At 28.2% G+C, this 11,346-nt stretch overlaps 1 pseudogene; it reads right to left on the bottom strand.

The window, feature by feature from the left end:
* Positions 1–8,126: 8,126 nt before the first annotated feature.
* LOC147466277 (TNF receptor-associated factor 6-like) lies at positions 8,127–9,137 on the bottom strand (annotated as a pseudogene).
* Between the last annotated feature and the right edge of the window lie 2,209 nt (positions 9,138–11,346).

The raw sequence follows: 11,346 nt of genomic DNA, 5'->3' as shown, positions 1-11,346 counted from the left end.
TGTGTGTGTGTGTGTGTGTGTGTGTGTGTATGTGCGGGTGTGTGTGTATGTATATAATTTATACATTAACATATATATAAATATAAACATATATATACTTATTATATACACAACACACACACACACACCCACCAACAGACACACACAACCACACACACACACACACACACACACACACACACAAACACACACACACACACACACACACACACACACACACACGACACACACACACACATATATATATATATATATATATATATATATATATATATTTATATATAGATATACATATATATATGTGTGTGTGTAATGTGTGTGTGGTGTGTGTGTTACAAGTATATATATGTATAATCACACACCACACCACAAACACACACTCACACACACGCAACACTCACACAAACATTTTATATTGTGGGTGTGTGTGTGTTGTCGTGTTTGTGTGGTAATGTGTGTGTGTGTGGTGTTTCTTGTGGGGGCATACACTAAAAGTGTAAATATAAGGTATATTATATTTACATCTATCTTTTCATTTACTTGTCTATGAGTTCATTTCTTTTTCCTCCATCATTCGAATTATTACACAAAACCTGTAGTAAATCAGTCTTTTAGAATTTAATTTCCTTATTATGTTCGACTGAAAGTAAATCGTGTTGTCTGATTCCTCTTAATCGTACTTAACCCAACAGACAATTCCATAATTCACATATAGATTATCTCTGATTTGTATAATCTATTGTAAACTCTTTAAAACGTTCCATATTCTTTTATACTTCCTGGATACCCATTACACACCCGAGAAGGGTTGAGCCCAAGACCAGCTTTGGGAAAGTCATTCCAAAATCCTTCCTTTCCACTTTCCTTCACGTATTTCAAACATATCTGTGTAGTCTAAATAAGGATTTGGATATTCCAAGGTCTCATATATTACCTTCAGTGAAATAATTATAAGCTTGGGATTTCACCATCGCCGGGTGTTTCGTGAAAATTCTATACAGTAATAATAGGATTTTTTTCTGTTGTTTATTCTTTCGCTCACTCTTGTAGAGCAGATAACAGGTTTTTCTAAGTAACAAAATCCCCATTGGTCTCATGCAAAATTGACAAATAAATATTGGACCTGAAACGGTTTGAAGGATTTCTCAAAGGTTAGCTCTTTTAGATATTCAATTTACTATCCTAAATCATTACCCTCTCATTTCTCTCGACTCAATCATCCCTTATTTTAATTTTAAAACTACGTATGCAATGTAGTCATTGAATACCTGCAGCGCTAATCTAATCGCACTGAAACATGCATATGAGGTAATGAGAGTGATAATGGATTTTTCGCTTAATAACGATCGGGTTTTATTACAAGTAATCTATGTTTTTTATAAAGATAAATACAACACGTTTTAAAGTATATGGAAGAAATTTAAGCACTACTAATATCAGGAAAAATATGACAAGTAATATAAATTATACACAATAAAAAATTATATAATGAGGAGATTGTGATGATTGAATAGTGTTATTAAATAATTTTGTCCATTACAATGAAAAATAAGGGATGTATAGTAATATAATAATCATTATTTTAATGATATGAATGGCGATGGACGATAATAATAATAGTGATAGATATTATAAAAGATCATAATGTCAATAATAACATTAATAAAATGTCTTAACTTCCCCAGTTAGTGAATGCTGCAGGACAGCGAACTTAACAATCATCTCAAATTGATGGAGAGACCTTTCAGTTTTCATGGTAGCAAACGTGAGACATCTACCAGTCCTTTTGCCCAATTTCTGGACCATAAGCAATGAATTTCCTTTCAAAAACTCCTTCTTGTTTGGAGCCGGGGGTTAGGAAGAGTTCTGTGTAATCAATCCCCTTGATGTACAAGTTACGTCTTCTTAATTAGAAAAAAAAAATATTTCGTACTTTGGCAGTCCGAAGTTCGGTGCCGCAGGAGGACCAAGTCCGCAGGAGTTGATACGTTACCCCATTTCCGCGCGAGCGTCTGTTTCGTCAAGTTTTACTTTCTCCATTGAGTAATTATGCCGCTTTTGATCGTCGTGATGTGTCAAGGCCATACTTATCAAAAAAAAAAAAAAAAAAAAAAAAATGCGATTGACTTGTAGGTTTGAGTCTTGACATGCACACAAATAATACTCTATAGAGAAGGAATAGCTTTTCATCAAACCCGCTTCTAAAAGTTCCATTATTTCGATTTTAATTCGTGGATCCGCGGTAAGAGCCTTTATCTGTTATTCATTTCCGTATCCACGACATCCGTCCAGTGGATAACAAATAATGGGTGTCCCTTGCCCATTGCACGTCCCCTTTTCACTCAAGGGAACATTGTCTCTTACATATTGCCTATCTTGCCATGCACCCACTCGTCCTAATTACCCTGATTTAAGACTACGAATTATGGTCATTATAGTGTCCGCTTATGAACTATATAATTAATTTCAGTTAAGTGTATATACTAGGTGATCAACAATCCTATTATTTGGGTCAATCGGAAACATATCTATATATACCAATACACCACACACACATACACACCCCACAACAAACAACACCAACAAACACAAACACACTACACACAAACACAACACCACAAACACACAACACAAAACACAACACACAACACACAACACACAAACACACACACACACACACACACACACACCACACACACGACACACACACACTCACACACAAACACACACGACACACACACACACGAAAACACACACACACTCGCACACGCATATATATATACATTGTATATATATATTTGTATATATATATATATTATATATTTTTATTTATATAATATTTTATATACATTTATATAATGTATATAAAAAATATTTTCATATACATATGTGTATATAAATAATACATATATTTAAATCAAAACATATATTTATTATTTATTATATATTTATATATATATATATATCGATATATATATATTTATATTATATATATATATAATAATTATATAATATTTATTTATTTTATTATTAAAATTTATATTTATATATATATATTTTATATATATTTTATATATATATTATATTAATTTATTAAAATATTTTTTATATATATAGATTATTATATTAATTTTTATATATTATTTTTTTTTTAAATTATATTATAATATATATATATTTATATATATATATATAATAAATATATTATATATATATATTTTATATTATATATATATATAATAAATAAATATATTTATATATTATATATAGAATAATAATATTTTAAAATATTTAAAAAAAAAAATAAAAAAAAAAAAAATAAAAAAAAAAAAAAAAAAAAAAAAAAAAAATAAAAAAAAATATATAAAAATATATATATATTTATATATTTATATATTATATATATATATAATAATATAATATATATATTATATTTTATTCTATTAGATACATTATTATATATATATATTATATATATATCTAAATATTATACTTAAAAAAATATATATATATATATATATATATATATTACATATATATATATTATATATTTTATATAATATATAATATTTTAATTTATATATATATATAAAATATATATATTATTTATAATTTTATATACTATATTTTATATATAAGATATAGATATATTTATATATATATATATATATATACTTTATTTTTATATATATTTATATATATATATATATATTTATATCAAAATATTTAAATATATATATAATATATTATAATTAGATATATATATATATATATGATAATAATATAGAACAACAAACGACCAGAAAAAAACAAAAGAAATATATATTAAGTATATATTTTTTATATTATAATTATAATATATTTTTAATATTTTATAAATTATAATATATTATATATATATATTATATTTTATATATATGTATAATATAGTCATATATATATTGATTATTTATATATTTATATATATTATATAATATATATTAAATATATAAAATAGTTATAATAAATGTGTATTTATATATAACTATATATTAAATCAGACATATTAATAATATATATTATATATATATATAATTTTAATTAATAAATATATATATATATTTACATATATAGTATGTATATATATATATTATATTATAATTATATATATACTTATAAAAAAATTAAATATATTGTATATATATGATATATATATTTATTTATATGTATAAGTATATGTTTTATTATATCATTATATTATTATATATATATATATAATAAAATATATATTATATGTTATGTATATATATAATATTTAATATATATATAATATAGATATATATACATTTATATAAAATATTTAAATATATAATATATATATATATGTAAAATAATTATATACAAAATATAATCCTAAAATATATATATATATAATATATATATATATATATATATATATATATATTTATATATATTTTTATATATATATTATTTATATTGTATATTTTATATATTATACATATACTTTATATACACAAACATATATATTTATATATAGATTTAATTATTGATTTAAATATATATTATATAATATTATATATATTATAAAAATATATATAATAATATTTATATATTATATATATTTATAATCATATGAATTTTTCAAAATATATAATTATATATATTATATATATTTTTTATACATATATAAATATAGTTAGGATATATATATTTATATTTAAAAGGTATATATGTAGATTATATAATTTTATTTATATATATTAGTTATATATATATATATCATATATTATATATATATTTTAATTATCTATATATATTTTATTATATATAATATATATTTTTAATTAAATTATATATATATATAGATATTTATTATATATATATTTATATTTTAAATATATAAAAATATATATATAATTTATATAATATATTAAATATATATATATAATGAATATATATATATATTTATTTATATATATTAAAATATATATATAAAATATATTTTTTTTTATTACATATTTATATATATTTTATATATATTATATATATATAAATATATATATAAAATAATCAAAAAAATATATATTCATTTTTTAAAAAATTGTTTCTGAAAAAGAATTACTAAAAATTCATAAGTAAGTTGTTCTTTTTATCTTTTTGTAGGGCAGTTGTTTTTTTATATTTAATAAATATATATATATATTTTAATATAATATATATTGTTAATTTATATAAATCTTATTATAATATATATTTATTTTTAAATTAACACCATGATATTCTCCTATTCCAATAGTAAAGATACAAAAATTGACAGAAATTATACTATGTTTGGAAATTCGTAGCTAAAGGATACTACTGATATATCTTGTTAATTTTTCTTTTCGGTTAGGCTGTTCACTCTTCGAAAATCTTTTTTTTTTCGAATTGATAGAATAAATTTGGTAAACTGAGATGGCTACCCCACTAATTGGTCTATGCTGGTTTCATATATATTTATTTTTAAGGTGTCTGAAGATACATTTTAGAACTTTTTGAGAAAAAAGTGTTTGTTGCTGTAATTTTTTGCAACAAGTCCCCTGTGTGTTTCTCCTTTATCAATAAGGATTATTGAAAGTTGAACCCAGTCTATTTCAGTTTCTGGAAGTTATGAGCAAAAAATTATTATGGACTGAAAAATGTTTTTAAAAAAAATGCTGACTCATCAAATAAGGCTTTGCAAAGGAGTTCAAACCTCGCCTTTATCGTTGTCACCAAATCGCTAAGGGTCAAATGGGCAATTATTGACAGTCATTTCGACCTGTTTTTTGTTTGTTTTTTTTGTGCAAAAATTGTCTGAAGACAATGTGGTGGTATAAATGGGGGTTCATGATGACCAACTCTTGAACAAGATGTAATCGGTCAAAAACATCATTTTTTGGTTGTTGGCCGTCATCGGAAACCCCAAAACTTGATTTTCGCCTTTGTACACTGGACTTGACCCCGGCAACTAGAATTGCCCATAATCCAGAATTTCATAGATTTTTTTGTCAATCAAGTGGCTATACTGCAAATGAGGGGCCCAAAACTACTTGTTGTGCCTAATATTAGCGAATCTAAAAACCCTATTTTTCGCCTTCTCTGAGTTAAACGCCTATTTCAGTCACTCATGGGCATAGTGGTTTGTTAAGTGTGCAAAATAAGTGCATTAACACAGCCTTTGATCCCAATTAGTATCATTACTTGATGGTATAAAAATAAAAACATCTATCTGACCTGATGTGATAGGCTCTAATTGCATTTTTCTTTTGTTAAAATTACAAGTTATCACTCCTTACATATGATGAAATATATACCAAATGCCAATACATAGACTCACATTCCATCGACAAGTCCAGTAATTAAACAGAAACCTAACACTTCTAGAGCTTCTTATCCACGCACAACGGAGGCATCCCAGCCTTGCATGTCTCTATGTCGGGGCTTTCGAATGCTTAGGCCTAAATCAATTAAATGTCTGGCATATATGGTGCCACCGGCAAATGACACTTGGTGCGCCGGTACCGTAGTTGTACCACCTGTCCTGAGAGGGTTTATCAGGTGAACATCTGAAGTTGTGCTAAGTCTTGGAAGGGTTAATCAAGAAAGGAATCACTTCAGACCAAACTACTGCAAGAGCAAAGACATTCTCCCTGTATTGCTCAATTCAATAAACACGTTCTCTACTGCGTTTTCTTGGGTGTTCCATCTCTTTCTGAAGTATGATTGGGTACTTATGATACTGGTGGATTACAACCAGTTGTTTCCATCAATACCATTTAAGAAAACTTCTTGCGACTGGTTAAAAAAAACAAACATACTAAGAAATTCTCACCTATATTGCTGAAGCAATTATAAAAAAACGAAAAAAAACAAGGATAGAGAAGATTCTTTTTCTTTTAACATGTGTAAAGAAACTACATAATTCTTTAATATTTATATGTATATCTCTTTCTTACATTTATATTATCTTTATATAATAGTACCAGTTTAACCTCTGGAAGACATCAGCTAGTTTAAAACATATGATATACACCTCAAAATACTGTAAAATCCTAAACAAATAATTACAGAGCGTATAATATCAAATTCTACATATGGCATGTTGCAAGTATGCATTATGTCTATAGCAATAATTACACTTGAGCAATTTCTACTATGAAATTAGTGTGTGTGTGTGTGTGTGTGTGTGTGTGTCGTGTTGTGTGTGTGTGAGTGTGTGTGTGTGTGTGTGTGTGTGTGTGTGTGTGTGTGTGTGTGTGTGTGTCTGTGTGTGTTGTGTGTGGGTGTGTGGCAAGCACATCTGCATGTGTGTGCGCAGGCACATCTGCATGTGTGTGCGAGCGTACTGCTATGTGTGCGGCACGTCTGGGTGGTGGTGCGAGCGCATACTGCGTGTGTGCGAGACATCTGCATGTGTGGATGCGAGCGCGTTCCTGCGTGTGTGTGGCAAGCGTGTGTGTGCGTGCGTGTTGTGTGTCAGTCTGGGGCCGTCTGCGTGTGTGTGCGCGTGCGTGCTCTGAGTGTGTGTGTGTGAGCATCTGCATGTGCATGGGCATCTGCTTATATTTTGTTCCATTTGATAAGTGTTTATTTACCATATATGTCGACCATCAGGAAAAGAAATATGATTAGATATAAATGTTTTATCCACTGATGCGATTCAAAATTTTTGTATAGTTTACGTGATGATTAAGAAACTAAAAAACAATATTACCTGTCCTGTAAGCTACATACTCCCATTCATGACATTTCAGCGACACTCACAGAATGGAAATGTTTTTGACAATAACCAAAGAGTAAGAAAAATAATTACAACATAAAAAAGAAAAAAGGAAAAAAAAAAAAGAAAAAAAAAAGTCTTTAAAAATTTTTCATTTTTTAACAAAAACATAAAAAAAGGAGTATAAGAAGATGGGAAAATGATGATTTAAAGCGATGATGATGATAATAAAAATCTTGAAATACTTTAATTTTTTACTTCACCCTTTTTACTTTAAAAAAAATTTCTTTCTGGTCAATTTTATCAACAACATTTGCTTCAAATCCAAAAGATTAAAGGGATTTTTACAAATTTTTACATTTCAAAATTTCATGCAGCTTTGTTTTCAAATGAAGCTTGTCCTTTTAAATTCCCAACCCTTTTTCCCTTTCTTTTTATTATTCTCGCAGTTCCAGGCGGTGGGCACACAGTTGCTTAATGCACAGGTAAAAATTTTTGAGGAAATTTCCCCCATTGGGGTTGAAGTATTTTTGCAAGTGGCACAAATTCTGTGAAAACCAAAACCTTTCGGATTGCGGCAACTTTGGGGGGGTTTGAAAGCTGAAAAACCTTTGGGTTTGTTCCATGGTTTTCTGTGATTGATTTTTTGGTTAAAAAAACTTCCAAAATCTAGTACAGAAAAACGTTTTTGCGTCCAATTTAAAGGCCAGTCAAGAAAATCGTCATTCTCCCTTTTCATTCCCTGGGAATTTAAAAAGAGTTAAGAAATACTGTTCCCGACTTCCATTTTGATATTTTTTCAAAAGGGAAAAAAAGTACCCCAAACTGAGATGTGTAGAAAGATTTGGGGTGTTTACATACCCCTTCCTGGTTTACTTTGTAATTCAGCACAAAAAATGGGGGGAAAATTTTTTTAAATTTTCCACCCTAATCCCATTACAATATTTCCCACTTTTAATTCCATCAGCGGGGGCTTCAACAAGGGCATTTAACTTCTTCAAATTTTTGTTTGCTAATTTACTTTTTTTTTTAAATTTTATGGTTTCTTCAGCCCTCCTTTTATTCAAATCTACACTCTTCTCACCAGATCTCTTAAAAAAATTTTCCCTGTTGGGGTCACAGTGGACAAAGTTTTAGAAAAAGGGGCTCTTGCTTTTTCCTTCTATACCCATCGGGGTTTTAGCTGTAGGGTGAAGTTTGTTCATTCAACCCCTGGGGTGCACCTCCTTTGCCCCCGGGGACTGAGGAGAGGAAAAAACCTGATTTTTAAATTACGGGCTACTGCTCCCCCAGTGCACCCAAAGTTTTTTTTCAAGGGTTTTTTCCCGGGAAGTGTTTGGAATAGTGTGATTTTTGGGAGGGGAGATTTTTGTGATATTTGGCTGCGTAAACTTGGCTGTCGACAAATTTTCCAAAATTGGGGGACTAATAAGCCCCTACTGAAAGGACTAAGATTGACAAAAAAAGTTTTGATTTTTGTATGCTGAAGTTTAAAAAGCTGAAAATAAAATAAATAAGAGTTTTTTAATAGGGGTTATTTAGATAAAAAAAGCTTATCAAACTCATCTAATTTTGTGTTAAAAATACTGACTGAAATCCAATAAAAACTTATAAAATTCTTATTCAAAGAAGGAAACTGACTGTGCTAAATAGTCTTAGAATCTCCCTCCCTTTTTACACTAACTTTTTAAAACCCAAATTTAACATTTCTGAAACCTTTTAAATTTTAAAAAAACTAAATTTAAGTCAATCTCCTTTAAGGTTTTAAAAAATTGGTGCAAAAAAATTTTTCATTTACGATAAATCTTTCCCAAATTTGAAAACACCTTTTTTTTTCTTTTTTTTTTCCTTCTTTTTTTAAAAAAAACCCATAATTTTTACCCCCTGCAGAGGGAGTGCGGGCTTGTGACATTTTGTGGCTCAAATCAGTCGGGGCTTTGGGTGATGGCAGCCGTTTTCACCCAAAGTGCAAGCCACCACCCCCTTTGGGGCCCATGTCTCGGGTCTTTTTTCCCCTTTGAAATTTCCCCCGTGGCATCTTAGCTCCCCCCTTTAAACAGGGGGCGGTCACACCCCACACACCTCGGGAAATGCAGTAAAAATTAAAATTTACAAATAAGAAAAGTTTATTTATATATACAAACCTGAAATCCCTCTAGAAGTGCTTTATCTTCCCGCGCCCCAGATTTAAAAAAAAATTTTGTATGTTGGGGTTATCGGTTGGCAGAGAAGTTTTTACATTTCAAACCATTTTAAAGAAACTTTTATGTATGGAAAATAAAAATTTTGAAAACTAGTTGAAAATTTAAAATGCAAATAAAAAGGGTTAGTACACAAATACCCCAAAAACTTACGCCCCTTTGATTGAAAGTAAAGGCTGTTCGAAAAGGAGAGCGCATTTTTTCCCCCCCGGGGACACTTTCTGAGCTAAAGGTGTTTTTAAAACTTTTTTCCCGTAACATGTTGCTGAGAAATTGTTGGGGGCACACTAAAATTGGCTAAAATTTTGAAGAAAAAAAAAAAAACTTTTTCCCTCAAACCCCAATTAATCTTCACTCAATAGAAAACCCAATTTCTTTTTGTAAAAAGCACCCTTCTAAATTATTTTAAAACCCCTAGTTAATAAAAAAAACAAAAAAATTAAATGTAAACTGTGGAGGGAAAAATTTTAAAAATTAAATTCCTTTGGAGAAGGAAAATTTTTCAACACGGGTCTGAAAAGGTCCATAACCCCTTATTTTGAAAAGGCCCTTTAAAAAAATAAAAAAATTTAAAATTTTTTTTACTGATGAAATTTCCAAAACAATTGTTTTTGGGAATTTTAATTCTGATAAAAAAACCAGGTGTGTTACATGCCCCAAGTTCGGGCCCAAATAAGGATAATAAATAGCTTTAAAAAAAAAATACTTTGTACGTCTTACAGTTTCCAAGCACAAAACAGACCAAATTTACCTGAAATGACAACCCGGGTATGAGGGCTCTATTTACATAAGGCCCAATGTTCTCCTAACCCCAAAAGCATGATTTGGACATTCCCTAAGCTGGGTTTAAAGTTCGCAAAAGATTGGGGGGAAAAAAATTCAGCTTCTGTGGGGGGAAAGTTTTTCAACTGGAAACGACTGTGCTCTCACTGTTAAAAAAGACAAAATTAACGGAAATTTACGGGGAATTTAATTTAACCAGTGGGAAATATTGAGTAATTTAATATAAACACATTTTTCAAGAAAAAAAAATTTATTTTTAAATATTTAATTTATACCACAAAAAAAAAAAAAAAAAAATTTCTAAAATTCATAATACCTTTTAAAATTTAAAGATGCAATCTTTAAAAAAAGCGATGACCACTTTGTAGTTTGTAGGGGAGAGCGAAACCCCAGTAAAATTTATGGAACACTCATACTTAGGGTCAAGGGGGGGGAAAAATTGAAATCAAACCCCTTTCCGTTTGAAATTTGGTAACAAAAATTTGAAATTGAAAAGGGGAAAAAATTTAATACACTTTCAGTTCAAAATATTTTATAAAAATTATCATGAAAAAAAAACCCCAAATCAATACAAAAAAATAAAAATAAAATTATTTTTTTCTTTAAATACTTACTGGAGAC

This window comes from Penaeus japonicus, unplaced genomic scaffold (genome assembly GCF_977035675.1).
Source record: "Penaeus japonicus unplaced genomic scaffold, GWHDUDI00000001_assembly GWHDUDI00002254, whole genome shotgun sequence".
Taxonomy (NCBI): Eukaryota; Metazoa; Arthropoda; class Malacostraca; order Decapoda; family Penaeidae; genus Penaeus; species Penaeus japonicus.
This window is presented reverse-complemented; position numbering and strand designations above follow the sequence as displayed.